This window comes from Haemaphysalis longicornis, unplaced genomic scaffold, assembly GCF_048455015.1.
Source record: "Haemaphysalis longicornis isolate Haplotype H1 unplaced genomic scaffold, Haemaphysalis longicornis Haplotype H1 scaffold_12, whole genome shotgun sequence".
Taxonomy (NCBI): Eukaryota; Metazoa; Arthropoda; class Arachnida; order Ixodida; family Ixodidae; genus Haemaphysalis; species Haemaphysalis longicornis.
The window spans coordinates 46408080-46426731 of record NW_027526225.1 but is presented as its reverse complement, the minus strand read 5'-3'; the positions used below and the strand labels follow the sequence as shown (position 1 = coordinate 46426731).

The 18652-nt window shown below is 47.3% G+C and overlaps 1 protein-coding gene across 1 annotated transcript in view; it reads right to left on the bottom strand.

Annotated features, from left to right (window-relative positions):
* LOC144162599 (uncharacterized) overlaps nucleotides 1-15001 on the bottom strand; it is a 149668-nt gene extending 134667 nt beyond the window's left edge. The window contains exon 1 of the mRNA XM_077693208.1: nucleotides 14631-15001. The gene's annotated coding sequence lies outside the window, so the exon portion shown is untranslated. The remainder of the gene's footprint in view (nucleotides 1-14630) is intronic.
* Between the last annotated feature and the right edge of the window lie 3651 nt (nucleotides 15002-18652).

The window sequence follows — 18652 nt, the reverse complement described above, 5'->3', positions numbered from 1 at the left end:
TATACGGGGCGCGCTGGCTTCCTTGAGAAGTCAAATCTGCCCCGAAAACATCCGCGACGCACCTTGGTAATTCCTCGAGTCACCAAAACTACCTCTACCGCCCAATCAACTCTACCGCCCCTGCCTCTTATTTATTTATTTTTATTTATTTACACCATACTGCGGTCTTGAAAAGGCCAAGCAGGAGAAACACAAAAATTCAGTGGCGAACACACGTAAGCGTGATAGAAGATAATGCCAACAGGCGTACACAAAATACAAGAAGATAAATTTATCATACAGGGATGTAATCAGGACCATAAACAAAGGTTAGCACCACCTTCAGAGCACCGCATAATGGGTCTAACTTCCTATTACACACTCACAATATGCAATAAACAATAAAGGCATAACAAAAAAAGGAAACTACAGTACAGACAATATGGCACTTATGACACTCGTTTTGTCGGGAAAGTTTCCGCACCCCTGTGCCTCTCTTTCTGTGCCGGTCTTTCTGTGTTGTTGTTGTTGTTGTTGTGGTTGCGCCTTTAGATATGGCACATACCCAATCACGGGATCGGCCAATCAGCAGAGGGCGGTTAAAATACTAAATGGAATTCTTATCTAATTACGAGGCGCTTAGAAAAGATAATTTAGACCAGTTAAAGAGTCTTGGTTCCATAAACGACAGAAAAAAACAACAACTGGAAGATCAAGGGGAGGGTGACCAATCGCAGTCATAAAGTGAATCTATTGGAATTTTGAATGAAGCGCAGGAGGGCACAGCGTACATCCCGGCGGCAGAACCTCATTTCGGATGCCCCGAACGTTAGTAGAGCCGGCACTGTTAGGGAACCGAGAACCGAGAAGTACCAGTTAAGGAAAAGGGAAAATATACCTATACTGGATTTTTCTTCTCGTTGAGGGACATCTGTATATATTATAGCACCTGGCTGCATGGAGGTCAAATAATCTTGGGGAGACGAATTGAGCAGTCGGGCTGGTAACAGTTTAGCATTTTTGGGGACAATGTTCCGGAAATTGATAGACAGAGAACTCCTGTAAAGATATGGAATAACCTGATTTATTGCTACACCCAATGGAGAAAGAAAGCTCTGTACCAAAGTGCTTTGCGGACATAAAGATCTGGGCCATTGGTGTGCTAGAAACACAGCTGGTTCAGCTGGTTCACCCCTGAGCTATAAGCTCTCAGAAAAGTTTCCACAGTAAGTATCCGAAACCTATTTGGCAGAGGAAGAACGCGCGCTTCCAAGTACTGCATTAGCTGCATTCTTAGGTGACCCTAAGCAGCAGCGAAGAGCATGGCGCTACCAGACGATGTAGCTTATACGGCGCGGACCCAGCGAATAGCACACACCCAAACTCTAAAATGGGGCGAATGTACATTCTCCTTATGATACATCCTGTATCATAAGAAGGGTCTCTCTGTGCATACCGTTCTTTCTATGACTGCGACCCCTCAACACACCAATAGCACGTGTACCTTTGGCCTTTATGAGGGCTGTATGTGGGATCCAGCCAAGACACTTTAAAGAAGGAACATGATGAATTATGCGCTGTCGGTAACTGAGTGTAATGTGAACAGGGGTTGAGATCGGAAAAACTAGTAAGGAACATTTGTTGACATTCATACAAAGACAAATACTGTCCATCCAGGAGGCAATGATGTTCAGATATGACTGAATTAATGCGTAAAGTGCTTGAATGTCAGGTGCTGATGCAAAAAACGCAATATGGTGGTGGTGGCGGTGCCAAAAGAGGTGGCTCATACCCACTCAGGGGGATTGGCCAGGAAAGGGGCGCTCACGTAGAGAAATTACAAAGTAATTAAAGAAACACATTTAAGGAATTAAATAAAATATTAGGGAAATATATACAGAAAAAAAACTGCTCAAACATGAGGAAGTGTTGAAACCTCAGGAAGTGTTGAAACCAACATAAAATAAAATAAAAAATAGAGGAAAGAAAACATGAAAAGTATGTAGAGAAATAAAACAAGAAGGGAAGCTGGCGAAGGAGAGGCAGTGGGCGGGAAGGCACTGATCGTTTGCCTAGACACATGTAGTTCTTCTTCTTCTTCCTCTTCTTCCTAATCATCATCATCATCATCAAATTCGTTGCAGGACGAGAGATTCTTTTGCAGGTCGTTCCGTCGCATCAGGGCATTTTGAGCGAAATGAACTTGAAAAAAAATTATCGCGCCTTCCCGCGAGGGGAACACGAGTAAATGCAGAGCATTGGGGCCTCAGTACTGATTGAAGGCAGTGTTGCTTCCATCGCTTCTTCCGTGATGCTGGAGTAGCAGACACGAGTAAACGTGGGCACGAGCGTCAACCAAGGAAGGAAGGAGCAACGCAGTGACTGAAACACGAGCGACCGCTAGCCGCTATATTTGCAGCGCGCGCAGTAGAGGGATAGCAGTACGGGGGGGGAGAGCGCGCATGCGCAAGCAGCGCGCGCCCTTCCACGACCCACCGCGCTGCTATCACGCACCTGTTAGGCCGAGACCGCGACGGAGCGAACGGGCTGACTACGACGCATGCGCGCGCCAGCTGTTGTTGAGAGAGAGGAGGGAAGGAGAGGCGCACCTGCTGCGGACGCGAAACTGTTGACACCGTCCGACGCAGGAACAGGCGAGGCTAAGAAATGCTCTGCATTTAAAAGGAACTTCTAATATTATGTCAGATTACGCTAAGTTAGTTTTAGGTTAACTAACGTAAAGGTTAGGTCACTGATGCGAGTGTCCCGTGCGGCATGGTTCAAGAATCCAGGGTGATCTAAAATAACCTCTGGCCCTCCACAACGGCGTCCCACATGGCCCGCTGGTAAAAGAGGATGGAATTCATCACTCAGCTGAGTGGGAACGCCACATTTTGGTAACGCAGTGTACGTCTAGAGTGCCGCCTGATAGCACTGCAGCTCAGCGCTACAGCGACGCATGGCTACGGTGCCGTCCAACGACGCCCGAATTTCTGATGCCGGACTAACACCTTTCCCCACCCAACTAGAGCCCACATTCTGGCCCCCACCCTCTACTCCTCGGAATGCCGCTTCTGTGAGGCTCCGGGCACGCTTTACCACATTGTGTGGGGCTGCGAGAAGAACCCTAACCTACCCCCTCCCCCAGCTTGCCCTTCCCCTCCCCTGAGCACTGGGAGAGAGCACTGTCCAGCTCGGACCTTGATGACCAGCTTTGGCTGATGAAGAGGGCTCAAGAAGCCGGACGGTCTCAAGTGGTCCTGGAATAAGGACTCTTCCCCAAGGCGAACTGCTTTATAGGGACGTTTATTCCTCCTCCTCCTCCTGACACGGTCCAGAGCGTCTTGATCGTCTGCACAGGGGTGTAGAGGTTCCGTCTTCGCTTTTTGTTATTAAAGGCGGTGTTCATGGTTTATAAAGTTTAACGCGCCGACGCTGCACAGGCGATGATGCGCGCCGCAGTAGATGGCTCCGGATTAATTTTGACCACCTGGGTATCCTTAATATGAGCCGAAATCTCGCACAGACGGGCGTTTTCGCTTTTCAGCTCCATCAGAAAAGCGGGAATCGAACCCGCGTCCTGGGCTCAACAGCACAACGCCTGAGCGACCACAGTGGGTAAGGGCGGTTGTTGAAGAAAGGAGTCCGAAGCCGCCGTAAAAGGAAAGAATAACTCTATTTACACGAGACCGCTATGAACATACACCGATTCCGATCATCATCTCCTTCCTTCTCTTTCTTTCTGTCGACCCCTGCATCGCCCTCTTCTTTATTCTTATTAGTGCCCTAATGTCCCGCGCAAAAATATAACAGCGGTGTTTCGAGTCCAGATCTTGCCTCCTTTATTTTTTTTAGATATTTAGTTTCAATTAAAAAAATGTGGCATGGGGTAATTTTCGGTGTTATAAATAATTCTTTTTCTTTTTAGGTTATGTTAGGCTAGTTTAAGTTACGCTACGTTGAGTGAGGGCGAAGTTGTGCTGGACGCGGGAGTTATTCATCAAACGCCGGGGGAAATTGCTTTAACGGGCTGCTTACAATACCGGCCGACGGCCCCCTAGACGCAGCCTTTTGGCAACCTCACTGCATTCTCAACGCTTTCTGGTGGCAGTTTTAAAACGCCGTTCGTTTCGCGGCGTGAAAAAATGCGCTTCGGCGAACGCCTGCATCGCGTGGGCATCGATCGTCCGCAGCAGGGTGCATGCACGAGGCACTTCCAGAATTACCGGTCGTTTAGCCGCACGGCGCAGCCTTGCTTCATTTCAAGCGGCGCAAATTAACCGTTCCGCACGGCGAACACGTTTAGCGAATACTCGCTTCGCGCCTTTCGAGCATCATTCAGAGAAATCTGCTCGCACTTTACAGCGAAGCTGTTGATGGTTAGGGTTGCAGGCGTTTTTGTTCTGCGTCGACAAAAAGAAGATTAGCCCAGCTACACTGACTTAACGTCGCGAACGCTGATGTTAGAAGCAGTGTTCCCTAATCGGAAGGCTAAGCGTCATAGAACTTATCAAAGCCAGCAGATCGTTTCCCATTCGCGCCAGTTCATTTGTGTCGTGTTCCACTGCTAGCGCCGTCTACTGGATCCTTTTCTGACTTTCGAACTTGGAACCCTGCCACAACAGGGCGCCGCGATCGATTTTTGTTTTTTCAGGGGGTATGTTTTTATTTGCTATCGCAAAGGTCAAGCAGCGATGTATTTTCAATTAAAAGATCAATGCTTCATCTTTCGTTTTTGTGTGTGCCCCGAGTTAAGCTTAGGCTCACCAGTATTTAAGTTGTTTAAGGCAAATAACACTTATTTATTCATGCCGTGCATCAAACATTCTTAATTCTTTATTTTTTTCAACAATCGGGACAAGTCGGCCGGATTATTTAGTAGTTTAGAGACTCTGCGCCCATATAAGCGTCTCGTTCAAGCATTGCTGCATGTGTTCGTGGCGCTTGCTCTCCTCCTCGTTAGGCTATGCCCCCTTCACGTCGCCGTGACCGCGTTACCACGCCTCGGCCCATGGATACCTCGGCCATAAACAGCTTCGCGAAAAACACACAGCGCCCTATTTTAGATGCGACGCATCTCTTTAACTCGCCTTGTCCCTCCGGCGTCTTCCGTAGTCCGTAGTCCGCATCCCTCCCCATTCTTCTCGCCGCGCCAGCTGCGCGCTAACGCCGCTCTCACCGCAGCGCCATCTGCGTGTTAGCGCTCGCTGCCGTCGCCGTGCCAGCTGTGCGTCAGCGCGCGTTAGCGCTCGGTTAAACATCTAACACATGCGCATGCGCTGCTCTCTCTCATTCCCCTCACCGTTAACGCGCGGTACATATAAACGCGGTAACTGCGCCGCTCCGCTCAGTCGTTCCGCCGCTCCGATGACATCCAATGACCACCGATTATTCGAATGGAGACAAACAGGCCTGCTATCGCGATGGTCGGCGCAACCGTACGTAATATAACGGAAACAACAACAAATTGACATGCTAAATGGAAACAACATAACGGAAACGCAACGGAAACCCCACGATGCGTCGCATCTACCCATGGTTCCCCTCGCGGGAAGATGGTGTAAATTTTTTTGTTCGCGCTCCAATCACGTGACTATTTTCCCCCGGTTTTCCCAGGGTGGCGGTAGTCGTCCAAGCTGAAGCACAATGCTGAGGCGCCACGTGTTTTTGAAGCACGGGGCGTTCTTGTTCGTTTATTTGCGTGCTTGCCTGCTTATAGGCGGCTGCTACGAAGGAAGCGTCCGCCGAGGCAAAAACTGACACTCGACTATGACGCCGCACCGTTGGCGTTGTTGTCTTCGCTAATGTTCACGCCAATACGGCCCGCCTGAAGTGCGGCGTCGACTCAGGACTGCAACTCCAGTTGCAGGGAAGAAATTTATCGTCGCCACAAGTTCGTGTTCATCATCATCACCAGCCTATCTACGCCCACTGCAGGGCAAGGGCCTCTCCCATTAATCTCTAATTACCCCGGTCCTGTGCCAACTGTGACCAATTTATCCCCGCAAACTTCTTGATCTCATCTGCCCATCTAACTTTCTGCCGTCCCCTGCCACGCTTGGCTTCTCTATAGGGATCCACTCTGTTGCCCATAATTACCAATAGTTATCTTGCCTTCGCATTACATGCCCTACCCTCGTCCATTTCTTCTTCTTAATTTCTACTAATATGTATTTAACACCAGTTTGCTCCCTGACCCACTCCGCTCTCTTCTTGTCCCTTAATGTTACACCTATCATTGTCCGCTCCATTGCCCGCTGAGTCGTTGTCAATTTAAGTTGAACCCTCTTAGTGAGCCTCCCAGTTTCTGCCCCGTAGGTGAGTACTGGTAAGATGCAGCTGTCATACACTTTCTTATTCAGGGACAATGGTAGGCTGCTATTCATTATCTGAGAATATCTTCCATATGCACCCCACCCCATTCCTATCCTTCTGATTACCTCAGCCTCAACGGGATCGGGGGTCACAACTTGCCCTAGGTATATATATTCGCTTACCTTTTACACGGCCTCGCCACCTATCTCAAACCGCTGTGCTGTCCCCGAGATTATTGATCATTACTTTAGTTAATTAATGCATATTAATTTTCAGGCCCACGGTTCTACTCTGTCCAGCATGCTTTGCAATTCCTCCACCGAGTTACTAAACACGGCAACGTCATCAGCTGAAGTTACTGAGGTATTCTCCATTAACCCTTACCCCCACCTGTTCGCAATCTAATGTTCTGAATGCTTCTTGTAAACGTGCTGTGAATAACACTGGAGAGATGGTGTCTCCTTGTTTGATGCCCTTCCTTATAAATATTTTACTGCTCTCCTTATGGAGGATGGTGGTAGCTGTGGACCCATTGTAGATACCTCTAGTATTCTTACATAATGCTCATCTACCCCCTGGGTCCGTAATGCCTGAATGACTGCTGAGGTTTCGAACGAGTCAAATGCTTTCTCATAATCTATGAAGGCTATAATAGGGGTTTCAGTATATTCAGCGCACTTCTCCATCAACTGAGTGATCGTGTGAATATGGTCTATTGTTGAATAGCCATTACGGAACCCTGCTTGTTCTTTAGGTTGACTGAAATCTAAGGTTGCAGAAATTCTGTTAGCGATTACCTTAATAAGTACCTTGGTAGCAGCGGTGGCGTATAGGTAGAGCATCCGCCTCGCGTGCAGAAGGACCGTGGTTCGAATCCTGGTGCCGGACAATTCTCACCGGATTTTAAAAACAAAAATCCTCGTATTGATGGAATTGCAGAATGGGGCTTGGGGTGCGGCCTGACCCCGGCGACCATTGCCGGTAACGCACTCCCTCACCAGAGAAGGATTGGCCACCCTGGTGTAGTAACGGCCACAACCTCCCATGAATACGCCAATTAACCCACGAGTTCGTGTACCTTTGTTCAAAATTATTTGCCACCTCAGCTTCGTTGGCCAGCCACGCTTACAGAGTGAAATGGCTTCTAATTTTTCTCCCTCCCTGTCCTCAATTAAACTTCCCTTATTTTCTCCCTCTCCGCGTCTTTCATTTGTTTGAACCACGTTTTTGTTTCTCTGTGTTGGTCGCCACCAGTGCTCCTCCAGTGTTGCTCACGAACAGGCCTTGTGCATTTTGTTTCTCGTTAATGACCTCGATCGAGTGCGTGCCAGTGCATGTGCGCCTGCTGCGCATCGACGGCGCGAAGCGCCTCGCGCAGAATCCGGAAAGCCGTATGCAGGCGACACGGCCTGAATTGTCGCAATGGATTTTGCGCCGATCGAAACTGCCGGTGCAACGCGCGCGCCGAAGTTAGCGGTGCTATACAAAGGGTGCGACGACAGATTGACAATTCACAGCGTCGCTTCCTGTCGACAACAAAGAACTTGTGCACCTCTTCACCGCCGTGGGCGTGCCAACTGAGTGGGGTAGCGGTGAATTGAAGTTTTGAGTCGGCAACAGGCTCTCATAATTAGCGCCAGGGCGATTGGAAAGCCACATGGGAAGAGAAGAGGTGGTAAAGCGAAGCTTTCTTTGAGGGCTTGCAATGATGGTCGCTAATAAACCTAGTTATCGCGACCAAATGCTGAAGCGCACGCCCAGACGGCCGAGCAGGCGCTCCATTCATTGCGATACTGAGGGACCAAGCGCCGACGAAGCAGCCGTTACACCCTCGCCTAGTCACGTGGTACAGCAGCGGTAAGACTCCGAGAGAGTGCAGCTGTGATGCGTCTCCGCAGCGGATCGCGTGGCGTGACGTCACACTTGCCACACTTGCGCTACAGCGGCTCAAGGTCATTGCGGCGCGATGAATGCCCTTGCGAGATAGCGTTCTAGAGCGTTCGCTCTAATACCGTGACGCCGAATTTGACGTCATTCCGGGCTAAGTGCAACACGACACCGGTGAAGTCTATTGCACGCACTGCAATCCAACCGACTGGAACTTGCACTGTATGAAGCGTTGCTATCAATGTGTAGTGCGCACTCGTAAGCGCTTCTGCTGATGTCTTACACATGCCATGCATTAACATTGCTTCACTTCGCCTTCACGCGTTCTAAACTGTTCTCCGCTGCGTATCGAAGACGTTCATTCTTCCCGCTACGTTTCTTCAGAGCCTCCTTAGAAAGTGCAAGTTCTGGCCCCGATTTCTTTGTGTACGCCGAAACTGGCGTCCTCACTCAGCAATTTTCCCCCGGTATTATGCACCGTAAAACCTTTCTTCTTATTATTTTCCTTATTTCTTTCAGCGGTTCCTATACACCGTAGCATCTCCCTTGCCCCACGCGCCAGTGCTTTCACTGCTGTCACGTGGCGTTTCCCTCTCCTTCGATCCTCCCGTCGTCCCCTGACGCGTGTTGGATAAACCTGGCCGCCTAGACGCACCCCACATGCGTTTCTTCCTCGCGTCGTTCTAGGAGAATCGGAGAAGTAATTGATAAATACTGCAGGTCGCTGATGGACTTTCTGCACGCCACTGGACTGCATGCATACCTGTAGACTCGAAAACCTATCGGTTTCGTGACCATCTGTGTGCTCTTGGCAGCCCCTTTCTCCCTACTTTCTTCTCTTCCTCTTGCCTTCCTATTTTCTTCTCTCCTCCCATCTTTTAACCGCCTCTCATATGCCGCGCGGCAAAAACACGAAGTAAAAAAAAATTGAAAACTGAATTGAAAGGTACCGAACCATCCTTACTTCTGGAAAGAGTGCGCGGAACGTACCTAAGAGAGAATGCTGTAGCAAAAAAAAAAAAAAAGATCGCTGGTAGTTGCACGAAAGGCCTAGAATTACTGGGGCTCGAGCTCAGATCGTTAGCGTGAAAACCTCCGGCCGAATAAAGTAGCCGTAATAGTAGTTGCTCATGAGACTAAATGAGTGTTCCAAGCAACGCTACTGAAGGGGGCGACTAGGCGGACGGGTTTACCAAATACTCTTCTCCCGGCGCGCCGTGTCTGTTCAGGCAGGCAGGTTCAAAGTCGATGAAAAACACAACCTCGGTGGATCTGTAATTGGCAAACGAACTGCATGACAACGGGAGTATACGAAAAGAAAACTGCGCCTGGGAACACCGAAAATTTGCTTGTGAGACGAAGATTATACCGCTCACTTCCCGAATTGGTTTCTTCTTTTCTTTAGACAGCCGTTTTAGGAGTTGTGGGATGATTTTACTGCTCAAATTTTGTGTTTTACACCTTATTTCACTGCTCCTTAGTTAACTGTGGACGCTGCACTTTTTAAACGTCCATTCCCACTAGGCGACGTGAGTGACACAATCCAGTGATGAGACGGGAGGGACCGCCAGCGAAGGTGCACGTGGAACGGGCCACGGTGTGGACGTTTGTATGCCCTTCCTCGCCGTTGTTTTTGAATTACGGCGGCACTTTACGAGACATTCAAATATGACGGAGCTTTGCTTCTTTCTTTGGGTCACACGGCACTTCCGGTTCGCACGCTGTCGTCGAGACGCGTAATTTGGAGCTAATTGCTCGATTTCTGATCTGTTGCCTCTTCCTGCGATTGTACGAAAATGGCTTCGAAGCGGGGCTATACAAAAAACGTGGAAAACGTAGCTCTCAGTATCAACGTTCGCGCCAATTTTTCGAAGACGTGATGTTTAAAATTCGTTTCCTCATACTGCAAATGTCATTTGCCAAACATAATTGAATTGCGTTTTACCATGTCCATTCTTGAGCTCAAAAAGGAAGCAACTGCAGTGATTTGCGGCAGCGCTCGAACTGTGGCGGCTACGGAACAAGACGCGTACAGCGGCATAATCTTTCGCGCCCTCCCGGCGAAAAATATCCGGGCCCTTTGGCAGGACCTGACGTCACAAAGTTAAGTGACGTCATCCTCCCTTTTCCGCTGTGAGCGCGACTGCCTCGACGGCGGCGAAAAAAATTGGGTGAGACCAATCACTTTGGGCGACCCTACTTGGACGACTCCGAAAAGCCCGACCTAAATCACTCACTTTCATCGCTCCACCCGCAAGTGGAGTATACAAATTAGACTGCCCTGCACTTTCACGCATACAACGCACGTTTTTCCTCCATTTCAAGGAGTACTGATGAAATCTGTATGCATTGCCTAACCATCCTCTTTAGTTGGTGTTTACATAATGGAGTGCACGTTCTGAACAATTGTGTTTCATTTATGCGCACTTTGAAGGACAAAACTGTGTTTTCCATCGCCGTTTCTGTTTAAGCTATCCAGTCGCACAACTTCGGGAGTCTTGTTCTGACGCGAGGCTGACAAGTTCGCAGGGCACCATTTGCTGAACCGCGATAGCTTGTATCTTATTACACAAATTATGCGTGAACAAATCAGATAACAGGAAGCACGAAATAACGTAAGATAAAATCAATAACGCCGCCACGGCTTCAAAGCGTTCCTTGTGACATCATTTCTATCTTTCGTGAGGCGGCATCAAAGAGCGGTAGGTGTTTTTCTCTGCTGGTACCTTTAGACCGATCTTCGCTTGATAAGGAAATAAAATATCAATGTATTTGCACTGTACAATGCAGCCGCATATAACAGCTTGAGGAATCCACTGCACCGCCTACTTGAAGTTACTAAGCAGCGTCGGTGTGGCAAATCACGCCGCATCTGGGAAGCCCCAGCCCGCTTAACGCAGCACCGACGGTTGCGAACAACAATCCTTGTCCTTTCAAGCCTGCGGGGATAGCAATCACTGCAGGATAACTGCGAAGTAATGTCATTTACTTGACACAAACGAGGTAAAATGTACCTAGAAACATGCCAACTTCTTTCCTCCTGCTCTCGTGTTCAATATAAATAATACCCTAAAAATCAACGCACCCGGAAAAACAGTTATATCTGCCGCAGATAGTAAGCATACTTCGAGCAAAAGCAGATCGCACACACAAAAAAAATCACCATCCCAATTCCTAAAGAAAGCTGAAAGAAGTGTGAAAGCTTTGTAACATCAAAACTGCCTCACTAACCTAGCTAAAAGTGCCTCCAAACTTTTCTGAAAGTGCGTCAAATTGATTGTCGAACCTTCAAAGGACTAAATCGCAAATGAAGAATGATACCATGCGTCGATTCTTCGCGCACTAAGTAAATGCGTCTACGAACGATCGAAATGTATACCGATGCGTGGTTTATGAGATAAAGGTACACTATTTGGCTCCTTCTTTATGATCGACGCGTGTATTGTCTCGTATAGAACCGTTCCCTTTTCGCGATTTTCAATTAGCCGTTTTGACACAATGGAAGCCCGGTTTTGCACACGCGCCGTGTGTCCGGAGATCTTATCAGAGCTTTCCTGTCGACCAACCGGTCTAAGGGGAAATGCATTAGTTTTTCGAACAGGACGCCATTGGTTTCACTAAGAAAGCTTTCGCTGTAATAGTTGCGACACAACGCGAGATACGGCGTTCGAAGTTTCTACGCGTTTTTGCGCGCGCTCCCTAAAGCAGGCAATCCCACTATAAGGGTCTTACTGAGGGAAAGCCAGCTTGCCGTTACTTAACCTGATTAATGTTGCTAGCGACCGCTCACACATGCCACGGTGGAAAGGTTCAAGGCCTTGGTGCTTCGAAGCAGAGGAAGGTGGATTAAGTTGGTGACCTTGAAGGCCACATCCTTTCTACAGTTGAACAAAAGAGCATTAGGACGACGGTAAGCCAATTAGCGTTTCTACAGTTCGTGTAAGTAAAAATATAGTGCCAGACTAAACTTTTGCTTCTCCTTAATCCCCGAGACAGCGTCGTACAATTAATTTACGAGCGAACGTTGATTCATTTTGTACCAGACGAGAGAAACGTATTACCAGTTGTTAGGAATTAACCGAGCAAAGTTGCTCGGCGAAGTTAGTAAGCAGACAACGGAACGATAAAGTACCATCCAGGTGAGGAGTCGCGAGGCACAACTCCCGGTCAGCTCCTATATTTTCCCCTCCAGTTGCAAAAAAAAAAAAAAAGATCTTTCCAGCTCCGAGTTTGCGCGTTATTGTAACAAAGGCACCTTTAGAACAGCCGTAGTACCCAAGTGGCTCTCGAAACTGCATTCCGTTGACTATAATTATCACCCCCCCCCTTTAATAACTCATTATTTGCCCGTTGTCTAGTGTTGTCTTAACGTGGTGTCCATGATAATGCCCCAGGGAGCAAGCGTAAGCGCAAGCGGACGTTGCGCAAGAGTATGTGTGCGTAGGAAATCGAGGTTTCTGGAAGACACTGGATTCATTGCGCTTTGTGCGGTGGTTAGGCTAATTAGGCGGCAGAAAGTACTCCGCAAATGATGCAGGTCATTAGCAATCCCCAGGTTACCCAACGGAAACATCAAAAATGGCTTTTCAAGGTTCAACGTTTAACATTCATCATTCACTTTGCTGCTGGTACGGCCGCGGCCTGGTAACGTTCGAGCTCTCTTATTAAGGTTTTTCTTTCAGCTTACGAAGCACTTGCTGTGGGTTTTCGAAACTCACCTCGCAAGCTGAAGTAGTTGCCTCCTTTTGAATAGTTGCGCATGCGTAGAGGTCTTGGGTTATAGTCGTAATGTATGCATTTGCCGTGGTTGGCATGCTGCCCTAATCCCGAGAGCCTCAGCTAGCTCCAGTTTTTGCCAAGATGATTTTTGCATAATAGATATTCCATATTCTGTATAATTTTTTAAAATTATTTCTACGCTTGTAGGTATCCTTTGATGCAGTCAAGACAAGCAAGATGATTTGCGGAAAGGCGAGGATCGAGAGCCTTTGATTTTTAACCGCCAAATTATGTGTCATCATCGTCGGAGCGCGGCTGTGGAAGCTTTGTAGACCGAAGTAAGAGTCATAACCCACCAGAAGTACGTATTAGCTTTTCTTGTGCTTGCAACTAAACACGGCAGTTCTCGCTCACACGACTCGTGTTATTAAATAAACTCTGATATCCTGCAGCCCACTGCTGTGTTAAATTCTGTAATCGCTGCACTGTATTTAAAATATCACACGATTGAAGCGATTGTTGAGAGCTGCGTATTATTCGAGCGCAGTTTGAACTTTGTGGTATAATTTTAAAACAAATGTCAGCTGACGGGCCTCAATGTTTATTGATGATTTTTTTTCGTGCATTTGTTGCGCCGTTGCTTCAAGCAATTATCCTTCTGCCGTGCGTATATCTGACAATTGTGGGTTCTTTCTGCCTCACTAGTAGGGTTCCTTCCTACTTTCTGACGTGCTTACCTTGCATTGCAAGCGCGCCTTGTCTAACTTTACAGAACTTTTACCGCGACCCCCACCCTATTTTCCTTCACGTTACGTGATAACTGTGTATGTGTAGTAATAGTTAATGCATAAATTGCAGAAATTTCCTGACAAGTTCATGGTTTAGACGCAACTTGTTACGGCGTATGCGTAGGAGCAGAAAATATCTCTTCAAGGCACTTCAAGGAACAAAGTCTCGCAGTGGTAGTTTTAAAGTTACCAATGATAATTTCTTACTTTGAGCTTGTAACTAGTCTTGCGGTGACAGAAATAATGATACACAGTTATCAGAGATACAATCGCACCGTTCAAACCAACTGGCTGTATTTGACGGCTCTGTAAGCCAGCGTTCAGAGAGGTCCAAGTACTAGCTTCATACAAACAGCAAGCGGCTTCGTGCAGCGTCTTGCTATTTTATAAAGAAACACATTTTTTTTGCACTCGTATACGTTATAACACACGTGCAAGAATATAACTGCGGCGAACTAACTGGTGGCTAAACCACACCCAGGTAGAGCTAAACATTCATATTACTTCCATCACACGAATCTCAATGTGCGCTCAGTCACGCCCGAAGCAGCACCTGTTGCAAATATCGTACAACAGCCGGGAGACTAGTTTCCCACGCGCGCCGCTCAGTCAGTATACATCGCCATGTTTATGCATCAGATGTAGGCGCAATCGACAAGTGAACTGCTTCGCGACAATCCATCAAAAGCGCATCACACTCCATCACAATGCGAGCGCTCCAACCTTGCTTATTTATTCGTCTTTCGCGTGCATACGCGAGTAGCTTCGTTGTTTCGTCGTCTGAAAAGAGAGGTGCGTTTTGCTCGGTGCAGTTGACAGAGATATAGGCGGCGCCGCTACGAATGCCGTCGACGACGAGCGTGAAAGCCCCACCGTGCAATGGCTGCTTCCCGCGTTGTGGCGTGCCGCCGAAATCGAGCGGTTTTAAGCAGACGGACTCACCTTTCCGTCGTCGCGTTCGCTTCGCTTCCGACCTATTTCCTGGCGGCTCGAGGAGGCGAGGCGGGCGAGGGAGAACAATCTTCGATTCACGTCCGCGTTTCCTTCCCTTCTTCAGATGACCGCGACGCTTATTGTCGAACGCCTCTCTCGCGGTTGCTCCGCGCTGAAAATCACTCTCGGGGCGCAAACACTCGCGAAGCCGCCGAGAACGTCGAAGAGGACTCCGTCTCTGCTCCCGAGTGGTCGGAGCGAACACAAGACGAACGAAAGAACTCGGGGAAAAAGGAACCAAACGAAGACGTCTGCTCGAGGCGCAGTGACGGTCGTCTGCGCTCTCGACCCGGTCTAGCTCATCTCTTCTCCCAGCGCAGGCAGCCGTGTTGGGAACTCGAGAGGGCGAGGAGGACATAGGGAGCGCTTCTCTACCCGTTCACCTGGTTGCCATGGCAACGTCGCGACCGGCGACCAATGGCGTCGCGTCTGTCTCCAACGCCACGTAGTGACGAAAGGGTGTCGACTCCGTCGGCGTTCGTCCGGCTCGGCTGTCGTCAATTTCGTTGTGTTATTTTGTAGTCTCGTCTGTGTTTTGGAGTTTTGGTGCGGCGCTCAACACTGTTTTGACGCTCACATTTCGCCGCCATAAAAGAGCTCTGCAGCGCAGCGCCTGTTACAGGGTCGAGCAAAGGATTTTCTGTGGTTGCTGCGTGGCGAAAAGAAGGCACGTGGGTACTAGAATACGCCTCGCGAGCTTCTAACATTCGTATCACCGCAACCACTTCTTTTTTTTTTTTCACTTCGTTCCTTTGTGTTGTGAACCGCGGGTTTCGAAAGACTTGAAAGATCCAGCACGTGCCATCAGTCGCTACTTCAAAAGTGTTTTTTTTTTTTCATTGTAGTTGGCCGTCGTCTTGCCTTGCCTCAATGTGAATCCTCTTCGCTCATGAAGAAAAAAACCCCCCTCACAAATTTCACGTTTGCAAGCAAACAAAAAAGCAGTGAGGATAATTCACAAACGATGTGTTGCTCTCGCGGGAGCTCTTAATCTAGGGCGAAAAACAGCTCAAATTCATCGGCTGCCTTCCTTAGCGGCCGCATACTGTTTACCATTTTTCAATATTTGGAAGGGCCACCATTGTGGCCGCTGTTGTTTATTATCGCACATTGCTTTTGACCCGGCGTTCGTGCTCTCAGAATTATAGGAGCTTAGAAAACATCGCACTTCAAACTTTGTTGTTCTCTGCTTCCCAACCACTTTCAGGCATCTTTTATTTTCTTCTTTAATCGTCCAGAGACCATCAGTCTACGGGGAATGTTTACGATCACGAAAACAAAAGCTTTTTTTCTCTCTCTCTCTCTCTCGTTTTTTGTCACCATTTTTATTCTAGCTCTTATGTTTACGGCCTCATGTCTTCGAAAGTGCCGAAACCAAAAGTAGCATCACAAAGAAGCGGCCGATGGAGTGCTTGAGATATTGCAGTTTGTCGATGCCGCGAGCATCGGAGGGAAAAACTTTACACAACAGCTCAGGGTCTACCAGATGATTCTGCAGCGGCTGCTCATATTGAAACGTTCAGCACTTTGCAGCGTCAATAGCTTACGGCGGATGGAATATTTTATCCCTCCACAAACACTCAGGTCCGCTCAACATGCCAAGGAACGGATGATGATAGGAGTAACCCTCGGGGACAAGAAGAGGACATATTTGATCTGACAAGAAGCTCGGGTGGGAGACATCATATTTGAAATTTGGGGAAAGGAATAGACTCGGGCTGGCCATGTAGTTAGACGAAATGACGACCGGTGGACTGCCAGGGTTACAGAGGGGCGACCAAGAGATCGGGGTAGAAGAATTGAAATGACGTTTCGCTCGATAGAGGGGCGAATTCAGAAAATACGGCGGTGAAGAGTGGAATCGGGAAGCGCAGTACAGAAGCGGGTGGTGGCAAATGGGACTGGCTAATTATGGTTACTTTTTATAGCGAAGTTGTCTGGCGCTAGGCTCTAACGAAAATTGCGCGCGGATCCTATCGGGCCGCGTCGACAAAGAATCTCGCACACGCCCGCTCCGCAGCTAGTGTGAAATGTTCTGTAGCTGCTCTCAATTGAATACAAATATCTTGGAAAAAAATTTACAGTGAAATTGGGCCCTTTCGCTACGCCAGGTTTCATTTATACTTGCCATTATTAGCTAGTTGAAAACACAGTTTGGAACGTTACGTAATTCCCGTCTGCCGACAATGCCAGGCCGTTTGCGTAGGAAGTACGCCTGAAGGAAGCGGCTCTAACTCTTGTTTTATCGGAACCAACCCCAAACGAATTACCTTGAAAAATATTTTGAAATAATTCCGAGGACGTTGTGTGTATGCGCCTTTATTAGATCAATATAGTAAGGCACCATGCATAAGTCAATATTGTTATAGACTTAAACAGCTTCTCTGGTCTTCACAATCTTCACAATAGTCGAATGGCTTGAATTTTTTTGTGCCGTATTCTTATAAAATACTTAGACCACAAGTTATTTATTTATTTATTTATTTATTTATTTATTTATTTATTTATTTATTTATTTATTTATTTATTTATTTATTTATTTATTTATTTATGCGGTAAAAAGCGCAGCACAAGCCAAAAGCAGTGTGCCTGACGAAGGTCGCTGGTACGCGTCCGTCACTTGAAACTCTCAAAATGTTACGAGGGATACCGGAAAAAGCACAAATCAACAAAAATACAGTTCATACACGAAATGTAGCAATAAATGCCGTTGAAGCAAAAACAGAAGGGCCGCCACGTAGCAGTATCAAGCGAAAATACAAGCCCGCCACCTGTTTTCGCCAATAAAAAACTGCAAATCAAATGTAATTTATATTGTCACGTGACATAATTGTACAATTTCTGATGGCCACCACTGATGACGACCATGGAGTGGCTGGGTGCAGCTTGCGCGAGCTCTCTCAGCGTTTTTGTTGTTGTCACCAGGAACAACAACAACAACCACAACAACAACAACGGCTGCCTTGTACATACTGCGAATAGATCGTTGATAATCATTCACGGTTCGTGTCCTACCGCCGTGTAAAAAAAATCACGTAGAAGTAAGCGATGCGAACTTGCGCAGAAGTTCATACGTAAACCGCTATTGACGACCATAGTACGACCATAAGTAACAAAAACGCAATAAAACCAAATCGAAGGGAGTGGAGTGGAGTGGAAAACGTTTTTTATTATTATTATTATCGCATTGAGTGCTACCGTAGGCGATGGGTGGACATCCTAGTTCCGTTGTCCACGCTGTGTTGCGGTGGCCCGGGCGTGCGTCACAAGGAACTCCTGATGCGCGAGCCGGCCACTGCGCAGGAAGCTCTCCCACTGCTCAAGGGTGTGTGGTTGTGGGGGTGGGGGGTTGGCAGGGCACAAGCACTTGCTTGCTCGGAATATTTTGTTGTTAATTTACAATACGTTATTTTTATCAAGTATCAATTACTGCCATCTAGTTTGGGCTGTAACTTCTAAATAAAACATAAACAAACTTCATATATTGCAAGAGGTTTTTAAGGGCGGTAGAGAACGTGACAAGTACTTATCACACTCGTCCCTTATTTGAAAAATATAACCTAATGCCAGTAATCAAAATATACGATTTTATTTTAAGTATAATGCCCGAAAAAAGGAAATGTGGAATGTTCGAACCTTTAGAACCACATACGGTCTTCAATTGCTGGGAAATAAACATCCATGATTGTTATATAAACTTAGAGATAAAGAAATTGACTTAGAAAAAGTTACCTTTAAACAACTGCGGAATAATGTCCTCCTGGCGTCATGATCACTTGCTGTGTTACTTGTAATTTTCTAAAGAATGTATTTTTGTATCCTGTTTCTGTTGATGTGTATTTTTGTATACTGCTATGTGTTTTCTGGCGATGTGTTTCTTGGTGTCTCGTTTTTTTCTATGTTTTGGAAAATGAGTATGTATTTGTGGTATTGCCAAAGCGATAAATTAGGCATTTTTCTTTTTTATAATG